The following is an 8,151-nucleotide window of genomic DNA, read 5'->3' as shown; positions in this document are numbered from 1 at the left end:
GCTTAAAAATTTTCACTCTAAATGAATTAGTGTCAAGTGTCAATAGAACAATGCAATTAATACACCATGGACACTCTTTGCAATGTAAATCCATGCTTCCTCCCTTTTAAACGTGAAGAACTTCAACCTAATAAAATTTACCTCATAGCAAACATCTCCACCCTAAGACTGTGGGGACTCGAGCCTTCCCCCAGATGTGGATGGCAGGTGCTTTTCTAAGTCATCAAGGCTGTCCTCAGCTTCACTTTCTCTTTCCTGGGCTCTGGTCCTGCCTCCCTCTTCCTGTGCTGACTTGGTTGTTGCAACAGAAACAGCTGCAGGGGTCCTGGAGATGTGGCCTTCATCCCTAGCCTTCTTTTGTTATTTCAGCTCTTGTGTTTCCTAATCCTTCTTGTGTCTCTTGTCCTTTTTCTATCCACCTCCTCCTTGATCTGGCAGGGGATCAGCTTGGTGATAAGTTTTTAGCCTTTTGACCAGTATGTAGGTGACCAGTTTGTGGAGGGTGACTGAAATTGGACCAGAGATGGAGATGCTACAGACGTCTTAGTGGATGGCTCAGGAGATCTGGAGATAAATCAGGAGGATGAAACCCTAGTACTTGGAGATGGGAACTGCCCTCACTGGAGTGATGATGCTCTTCTTCAAAACGGGAGGAGGTCTGAGGAGCTCCAGACCGTGGTGAGGGCGAATGCTTGTTTGATTGTGGTGCCTTGGGCCTCTAGGATAGAGCAGCTTGAGGAAGACCCTTTCCTAAGTTTTTAAGATAAAGAGAGAGAATGGCTCTTTGTCACTAGGGAGCTTCTTTGGGAGGTGGAGAACCAGAGATGGTGGAGATGATGATACCCTTTGCTTGGGTGGGAGCGAGGAAGGAGGAGGAGAGTAGCAAAGGGAAGCCCGGATGTGGGGGCATCTGTGTCTCCAAGGAGGATGGAGGAGATTTCGGGAGAGGCATAGGTAGAGGAGGGGAGGGAGGGAAAGCAGGGGGTATTAGAAAATGTTAGATCAGGATTGACCAGGGCAACATGAAAATAAAAGATGAGATTGGCTTCAGAAGCAGATTGTTCTTTACTGAGAACGAGGAAGAACCAGTTTCACCACGGGTTGGAAACTGAGGCACTGAAGCTCAGTTGGTCTCAGTTTTTATGTGCACCGGGTATTTTTTGGCAGTGGTTTTTTCATGGTTTGAGGGTTTGGGACAATAAGTGCTGGTTTGGGAGTTTGGGACAATGAATGTTTTTCCAGACAGCAGAGTTACTGGGTTAGGAGTTGGGGTTTTACACAGTCTCTGGACTGGATTTTTCTCAATTTAGCTGGAACTTTCCAAGCTGAGATATTTGTCTTTCAAGGGCAGGAGGTGGGGGACCACTACAAAGGATGTTGTCTTCTGGGGGAGGGACTTCTTTTATCACTTTTTAGTAACTGATGATTGCCATTGTTTATCAATCTGCATCTGAGAGCAAGTCTCTTTAAGCTTTCATGGTGATGGAGAAGCACCAGGTGAAAGTGTTACAGAGTTTGAAACCACTGGGAAAAAGACCACCAACTCAATTAAAATTTTAATTGGTCAAATTTATTAGGGCTATAGCTGTCCATGGTCCCTTAATCAGATTTAGGACCCATGGCCCTGAGGGGAAGGTGGAACTAACTTTTAAAGGCAAAAACCACGAATACCATAGGGATTTCATCACACATGAGTAATGCCAGGTAGTCCTGAATATGGTCAGGACTCTGAAGTTAGCAGATAAGCAAACTACAGAAGCCAAAGCAAGTTTGTGTTAGTTCTTCTCTTAACATGATATAGAGACCTTGACAGTAAGGCACTTTCTGACTAAGTGCAGCTACTGTGTCTGGGAAAATCAAGGTCAGCTAGTCCAAAGAAAGCACTCTTCTAAGGGGAAGCAACTAAGTTCAGGTGCCTAACCTTAAAGCTGGCGTTTTTTTCTAGCTTTTGAAGTTTAAAGTGGCTGCTTTACACAAAATGAAGTTACTTCAGCTATTACAATTTGGGGGGGCTCCATTTGGGGCCATACAAAGGAGAATGTCTACCCGCCCCCCCCATGCCTATTGTATGTTCTTCACCTGGGATCTCTTGGGTTGCTTATCTTTCTGAGATGGAAGAAGAGTTGGTCAGATGAAGATTTCCGCTCTGTATAGGCTTCTCTGGTGTGCAGAATCAGCCTCAGCCATCTCGGTGCCTTTGTTTTCTTCTGTCTCAGGTGACTCTACTTTTTTAGACTTGGTCCATACTGGCAAAGGTGGCTTTCTTTGCTGAGCACCTCTATATTTTGTTTCTTTACTGTGTCCTGGAGGGCACAGAAACATGACTTTTTCTGGAATGGTCTGACTGTTGGGGGTTTGGGGAATGATGAGTTTTGGATGGTGGATGTTGCTGGAGGTGAAGACCCATGAGTTTTTCAGGGTGGGCTGGATGCCCTCCTGAGAGGTTTCTTTAGTAATGATGGAGAACCAGATGAAGAACTGATACACCCCTCCATCTCCCTGGAGACCTGGCTCTCCTGCAAATTGGTGGAGGGGGCACTTGTATTGGTGGAGCTCTTCTTCCAGCAGATAACCACCTTGTAGGCAGATGCTTGGTCGGGATCCATGTTGCCATCTTAGTCCAGTATGAGGAGATCTGAACACATCTGTGACCTTGATTGGAACATCAAGTCATTGATGTCATTGGCCAATGATGTCTTGGCCAAGTCATTTTGCTTTCCTTTTTGTAATTTTTTTTTCTGGCGAAGGTTCTTTCTCTGGTACATATTAAGGCTTGGGAGTTTTCAGTATGTCACTAGTAGATGTGACCTCTTATATAGAAGATTCTTGCATTTTTCTCTGAAGGTTCTGGAAGCTCTGGTTTTTTTTAAAAAACTTTTTTGGCAAAGAGCTCCTTCTCATTCTGTGCCCAGGATATGGTGAATGGCCGTGGAAAACTGTCGAATATAGAGCTCTAGACTTGGGCTTGGGCTTGGAGACCCCTCTCCTTTTCTCTGCTGTTCTCCTTTGCTTCTTTATCTTCTTTTTGCTTTTTCAGACACGTCATTTTTCATGTTCAGTTTGTCTTCTTCAATTCTAGGACACAAAGGAGATTCAGACAATGTCTTCAATGTTTTCTTCTTCATTTAACAGCAGGGGCCACAATTCTCCCATAAATTCTCTAAGATTTTCCCCATTCAAAAACCCAGTGGCTGGTTTGCATCGTAGAGTGCTTGCTTACCATGAATAAGCCCTGGGTTTGATCCCCACCACCACATAAAATGGCCGTGGTGGTACATACCAGTAATCTTAGCAGGTGGAGTCAGGAGGATCAGAAGTTCAAAGTCATCCTCAGTTATGCAGTGGGCTTAAAGCCAGCCTGGATTTTGGAATCTGGATTCTCCAAACACACACACACACACACACACACACACTGCATCATCAAGAGAGTTGGATCAGAGGGACACTGGGACCCTCACTGTGCTATGACCTAATAAGGTGGTGGTGTTGCACTTTAATCACAAGAAGCCACTTCCGTTTTGGCTCAGACCTTCATTTCCAGGTTATTGAATATAAACTCAATCACGTCCTCTTCAAGTTCAAGGAATTCAGTAACTCGTTTTGTTATTGAAGGTTTTATGACCTCCAAACTTACTTTGCTCATGTCCGCCTCCTTTTCTAGCCATTCTGCAAATATCAGCTGTGTCAGTGGTGTCTTCTGTGTGCTGTTGAACCAATTGCCTTATTTCATAGCACTTCTGTGGAGAATCCAGCATCCACCTCTTACATTGCTCAGAGACCACACTTGGCTTTTCTTCACAGAAAAACTAGAGTTTTTCTGGTTTTATCCAAATGAAAAGATAGAGATAGTTTGTTATCCTCATTAAAAGAAAACACTTCAGTTCCAAGATCATGACACATTTGCAAGAGACAATAATGTTAACGATATGAATCTTTTTTTTTAAAACCTTTCAAGCCATGTACTGTAAATGGCAATGGGTAAGGGGCAATGTGCAGTTAATTCCACTGAAACAGAGTCACCATGTGGAGCCGAGACTTTGCCAGCTGCCTCCCAGAGCTTGTCTGCGGTGGCTTTCTGCAGCTCTCCACGCTGTCCTTGCTGACCGGCTTCCTTCTTTCTATGGCATTCTGGCTTATATTTTCTTTTCCACTTATCCAACATTTACACACTAGTGAAGCCGTGAATTAAAGTACTGTGTTTATAATACTATAGTCACATACTGTTATTCTAGGATCTTGATTTCTTTAGTTTACATTATCTGCATTTATTAAATCAACTGTTTTTGGAGAGTCGTAAACAGTGTGTGTGCTGGAGGAGGGTGTGGTTCTGTTGTCCAGAGAACCTTCAAATGAGTCACAGTTGTGGGGATATCATCCTCTGTAACTTCTCTGTTTCAGTTTTCATAGTTTGCTGGGGAATATAGCAGCATTACGATACAATGGTAATGTAACATTTATTCTATGATAGGTATCATGTTATTCTCGCTCTCTGCAATATTACTCTTTCCAATAGCCATGTGAGATGGTTATTAGAATTAGCATGCCAGTTTTACAAATGAGGAAACCAGTGCTTAGAGGTGTTCAGTGACATCATACTTGCCAAGTGCTCCAAGCTGGCTAATGGCAGATTCTGTATCTGAAAATGCATCTTCTTTGGAGGATCATGGCAGTAGGGTTATTGTTATCTCACTTGGCTTATCTCGAGACTGTGGAAGTAAAAATGTACTCCTTTGTGAAAAAAGATCTGGGACTTCCTAGTTTGTACCAGCCATTTATTTAGCACTACTCTGCTTTAGATAATCTAACTTTTCAAGGCCTATTTTTCCTTCAATCTATTAAGCATCTCTTCAGGGAAAGACCCACTTTAGAATATTTATTTATTTATTATTTATTTTTGTTGTTGTTGTTGTTGGTGGTGTGTGTGTGTGTGTGTGTGTGTGTGTGTGTATGTGTGTGTGTGACAGCACACATGTGGAGGTCAGAGGACAACTTGGTAGCATTGGTTCTTCCACCATGTGGAGCCTGGGGATTGAATTCCAGTCATCAGCACCTTTACCCACTTGGCCATCTCACTGGCCCAAAAGTCCCCCTTTAATATTTTATATAGTCCAAAATTAATAACCAAGTACCTTGAAAAATAGTAACTGGAAGAATATTTGCTACAAAAGAATATTTTGCCCTGTATTGATTTAATAGCCTAGATTCACCCTGGAAAGTACTGTTTGCTTAGCTGAGGTCAAAGGCTGACCCAGACTGACCCAGGTGAAACCTCTGGTTGGGTTGTACTGGGTTTGGGAAGTCACCCCAGACTGCTACTATGGAAGCTCTAGTTAGTTAAAGGGTACATCTAGGGAATATTTATTAATACTTTTAGTGGATAAAGGAATTCTTTGGCAGTATGTTTTGGTTTTAGTTGAAGAAAATCCTGAGAGTTAGTGATATTTCCGATTCTTGTTATAAATGGTATTTTAATTCTAGTTACCACCCTTGAATCCAGGTCACACAATATATGCTACTGTGTTTGTAATTTCAAAGGGAAAATTAGTTTCTGTGGAGAATAAAAAATATTTTATATGAGTTGGAGAGATGGCTCAGAAGAGCACTGACTGCTCTTGTAGAGGACCTGGGTTCAATTCCTAGCCACCCACATAGCAGCTAACAACTATTTGTAACCCCAGTTACAGGGAATCCAATGACCTCTTCTGGTTTCTGTTGGCACTGTATGCACATGGTGCACCCACATACATGAAGGCAAAACACTCATACACATAAAAATTAATAAATTAATAAAATACTTTCTATAAAATATCTAATAATAGATATTTATTATTATTGACCTGAATAATGTCAGTTGAATGAATTGCTCCTCCTTTTGTTCACCAAATTTAGAAAGCCACTAATAAAAACAAACCCTGATGATTTCCTGACATCTAGCACATAGATCTATCTTTTTGTGTATGTTTTGATTCAGCAGCAATTGTTGTCCAAATGGTAGAGTGGTGGTAGTTTGGATAACTTCTGGGTTGTGTGCAGGCTCAGATGAAGGGGCGCTCCCGATTAGTGATTTCTGACACAGAGCCAGGAGGAACAGGCAGCATGTGGCTAAGTAATTGTTATGCCTTTTCTTTGTTTATTTTCTGTGACTGGAAGAGAATACCAGACTGAGTAATTTATAAACAGTAGAAGTTTATTTGGTTTTAAGTTCTAGAGTCTGGAAAGGTCACGAGCAAGGTAGCGGTGTCTGGTGACGGCCTCTGCTCTACATCCTAACATGGTAGAACAGCAAGAGAGAGAGTGCAGCACGCAGAGAGGAAATCGCACCAAACTCATCTGTTTTGTCAGGAACCCACTCCCATGATACTATCCTTGCAAGAATGGCCTATTCATTCCTGAGGGCAGACCAATCACCTCTCAATGACCTCTCTTCTTCATATCATTACAACGGCAATTAAATGTCAACCTAGGAGTTGGAGGTGCCATGTGAGCTATATATAACTGCACCTGTTTTTGAGTTTTTTCTTTGTAGCTGGAATAGCTTACCTTGATTCATGGTCTTTTCTGATTTTCTTCTCTTAATAAATAAAATATACCTATAAGATGGCTTAATATAATTATCCATGACAGAAGAGGTAACTTAGACACACACCACCAATTTCCAATCTTAGTTTCCTTATGATAGAACTTTAATCCCTTACACTTAATGAGAAGGAAAGATGATTATTCAAAATCAGAAAAGGGAAGTTGGATCACAAAATGAAGCTTCAGTACTCCTCATCTGTGCTGTATGTGTCTTGAAAACCATGTCAGTAAAAATATACTTTGATGCAAGCATCACTGTAGAATTGGTGTTTTGTGACAAAAATTGGGACACAAATAATCTGTGCAGTGTTCTTTTTGTGTATGCTTTGATTCAGGAGCAATTGTCATCCAAACCCAATTTCAGAATGATTATTTTTTGAAAGAATATTGAATATTAAAGGAAAGGATCACAGCTTGAGTTTCTGGTATAGGGTCAGATTTATTGAGAAGATCTAAAAACTGCCATTTGGGACGTTCTTGTTCCCTTGTCGCCCTGGGAAACTGAATGTAGAAATAATTACCACAGGGTCTGTACAGTCCTTGGCTCTGATGCAATATATATGGTCACAATAAAGAGTCATACTTGAGATTCCGAAGTAAGTAGGGCTCTGTAAGAGGAAGGCATCATGAATTTGTTATCTTCTAATTTTATTTAGAAAATATTTTTTCTTCAATCTAATCCTTAACATTTATTTAATCTTAATTTTAGACAGTTTACTATCAGTAAAAATATTTGAAGACCCATTTTAAATCATTTTTGTATTTTCAAACTCTGTGAAATGAATAATGATCATATGTTATTGATCCTTGAAGGAGCCAACACACACTGTCCTGTTCTAACATTCCCTGAATATCTTTTTAGGCTCGTGATCTTTCCTACCGTCTATCAACTCTGCCCTCCAATTACTTATCACTGTTATCATTACTATCACCCTCCTTCCACTCAAAGTTTATTTTCTTATATTCTTTTGTTCCTAGCATTTACTGCTGCTCAAGAAATCATTTCAAAATCTTCAGGTTATGATCTTGTTTTGTAGATGGGAAGGAAGAGCCGGACAGGTTGGTTTGAGCACTTTCATTCAGTTATGGTTGCATGTGAATGGGGCTGCCAGTCATCTGAAGACCCCTGTGGGCTGGAGTTGAAGGTGGCTCTCACTCACAGGGTTGAGGTGACACAAGCGTACACTGGGAAGCTCCCTAGGTGAGGACCAGAGTGCCTGCATGTAGACCCATGTTGTTGCTGAGCATCTCCTTGCAAGGTGGCTGTGATTCAAGAACTGACCATCTCCAGTGCGAGTTAAGCAGTGCAATGTAGTAACTGCTCTTCTATGTTTATCTTCACAGTCCATGCAAATTTGAGAAAAATGCACGTTGTGCTGTTACTGGTTGAACTGTTTTCCAAACGTCAACTTGATTCATTTGGGGAAAGAACAAGCAGGTCGTGAAGCTTGGGCAAGAGTTGCGAGAATTTTATGAACCAGACTTGGAAGTCTGAGTACACTGTTTCTGTCAGAGTGTGCTGGCCAAACAATCACCAAATTCAGGCCATACTGTCCATGGATGGGTAGTAAG

The 8,151-nt window shown here is 41.5% G+C and overlaps 1 pseudogene; it reads right to left on the bottom strand.

Moving 5' to 3' along the window:
- Positions 1-1,996: 1,996 nt before the first annotated feature.
- Positions 1,997-3,665, bottom strand: LOC115072543 (annotated as a pseudogene).
- Positions 3,666-8,151: the final 4,486 nt, after the last annotated feature.

This window comes from Nannospalax galili, unplaced genomic scaffold, assembly GCF_000622305.1.
Source record: "Nannospalax galili isolate Female #2095 unplaced genomic scaffold, S.galili_v1.0 scaffold202, whole genome shotgun sequence".
NCBI lineage: Eukaryota > Metazoa > Chordata > Mammalia > Rodentia > Spalacidae > Nannospalax > Nannospalax galili.
This window is presented reverse-complemented; position numbering and strand designations above follow the sequence as displayed.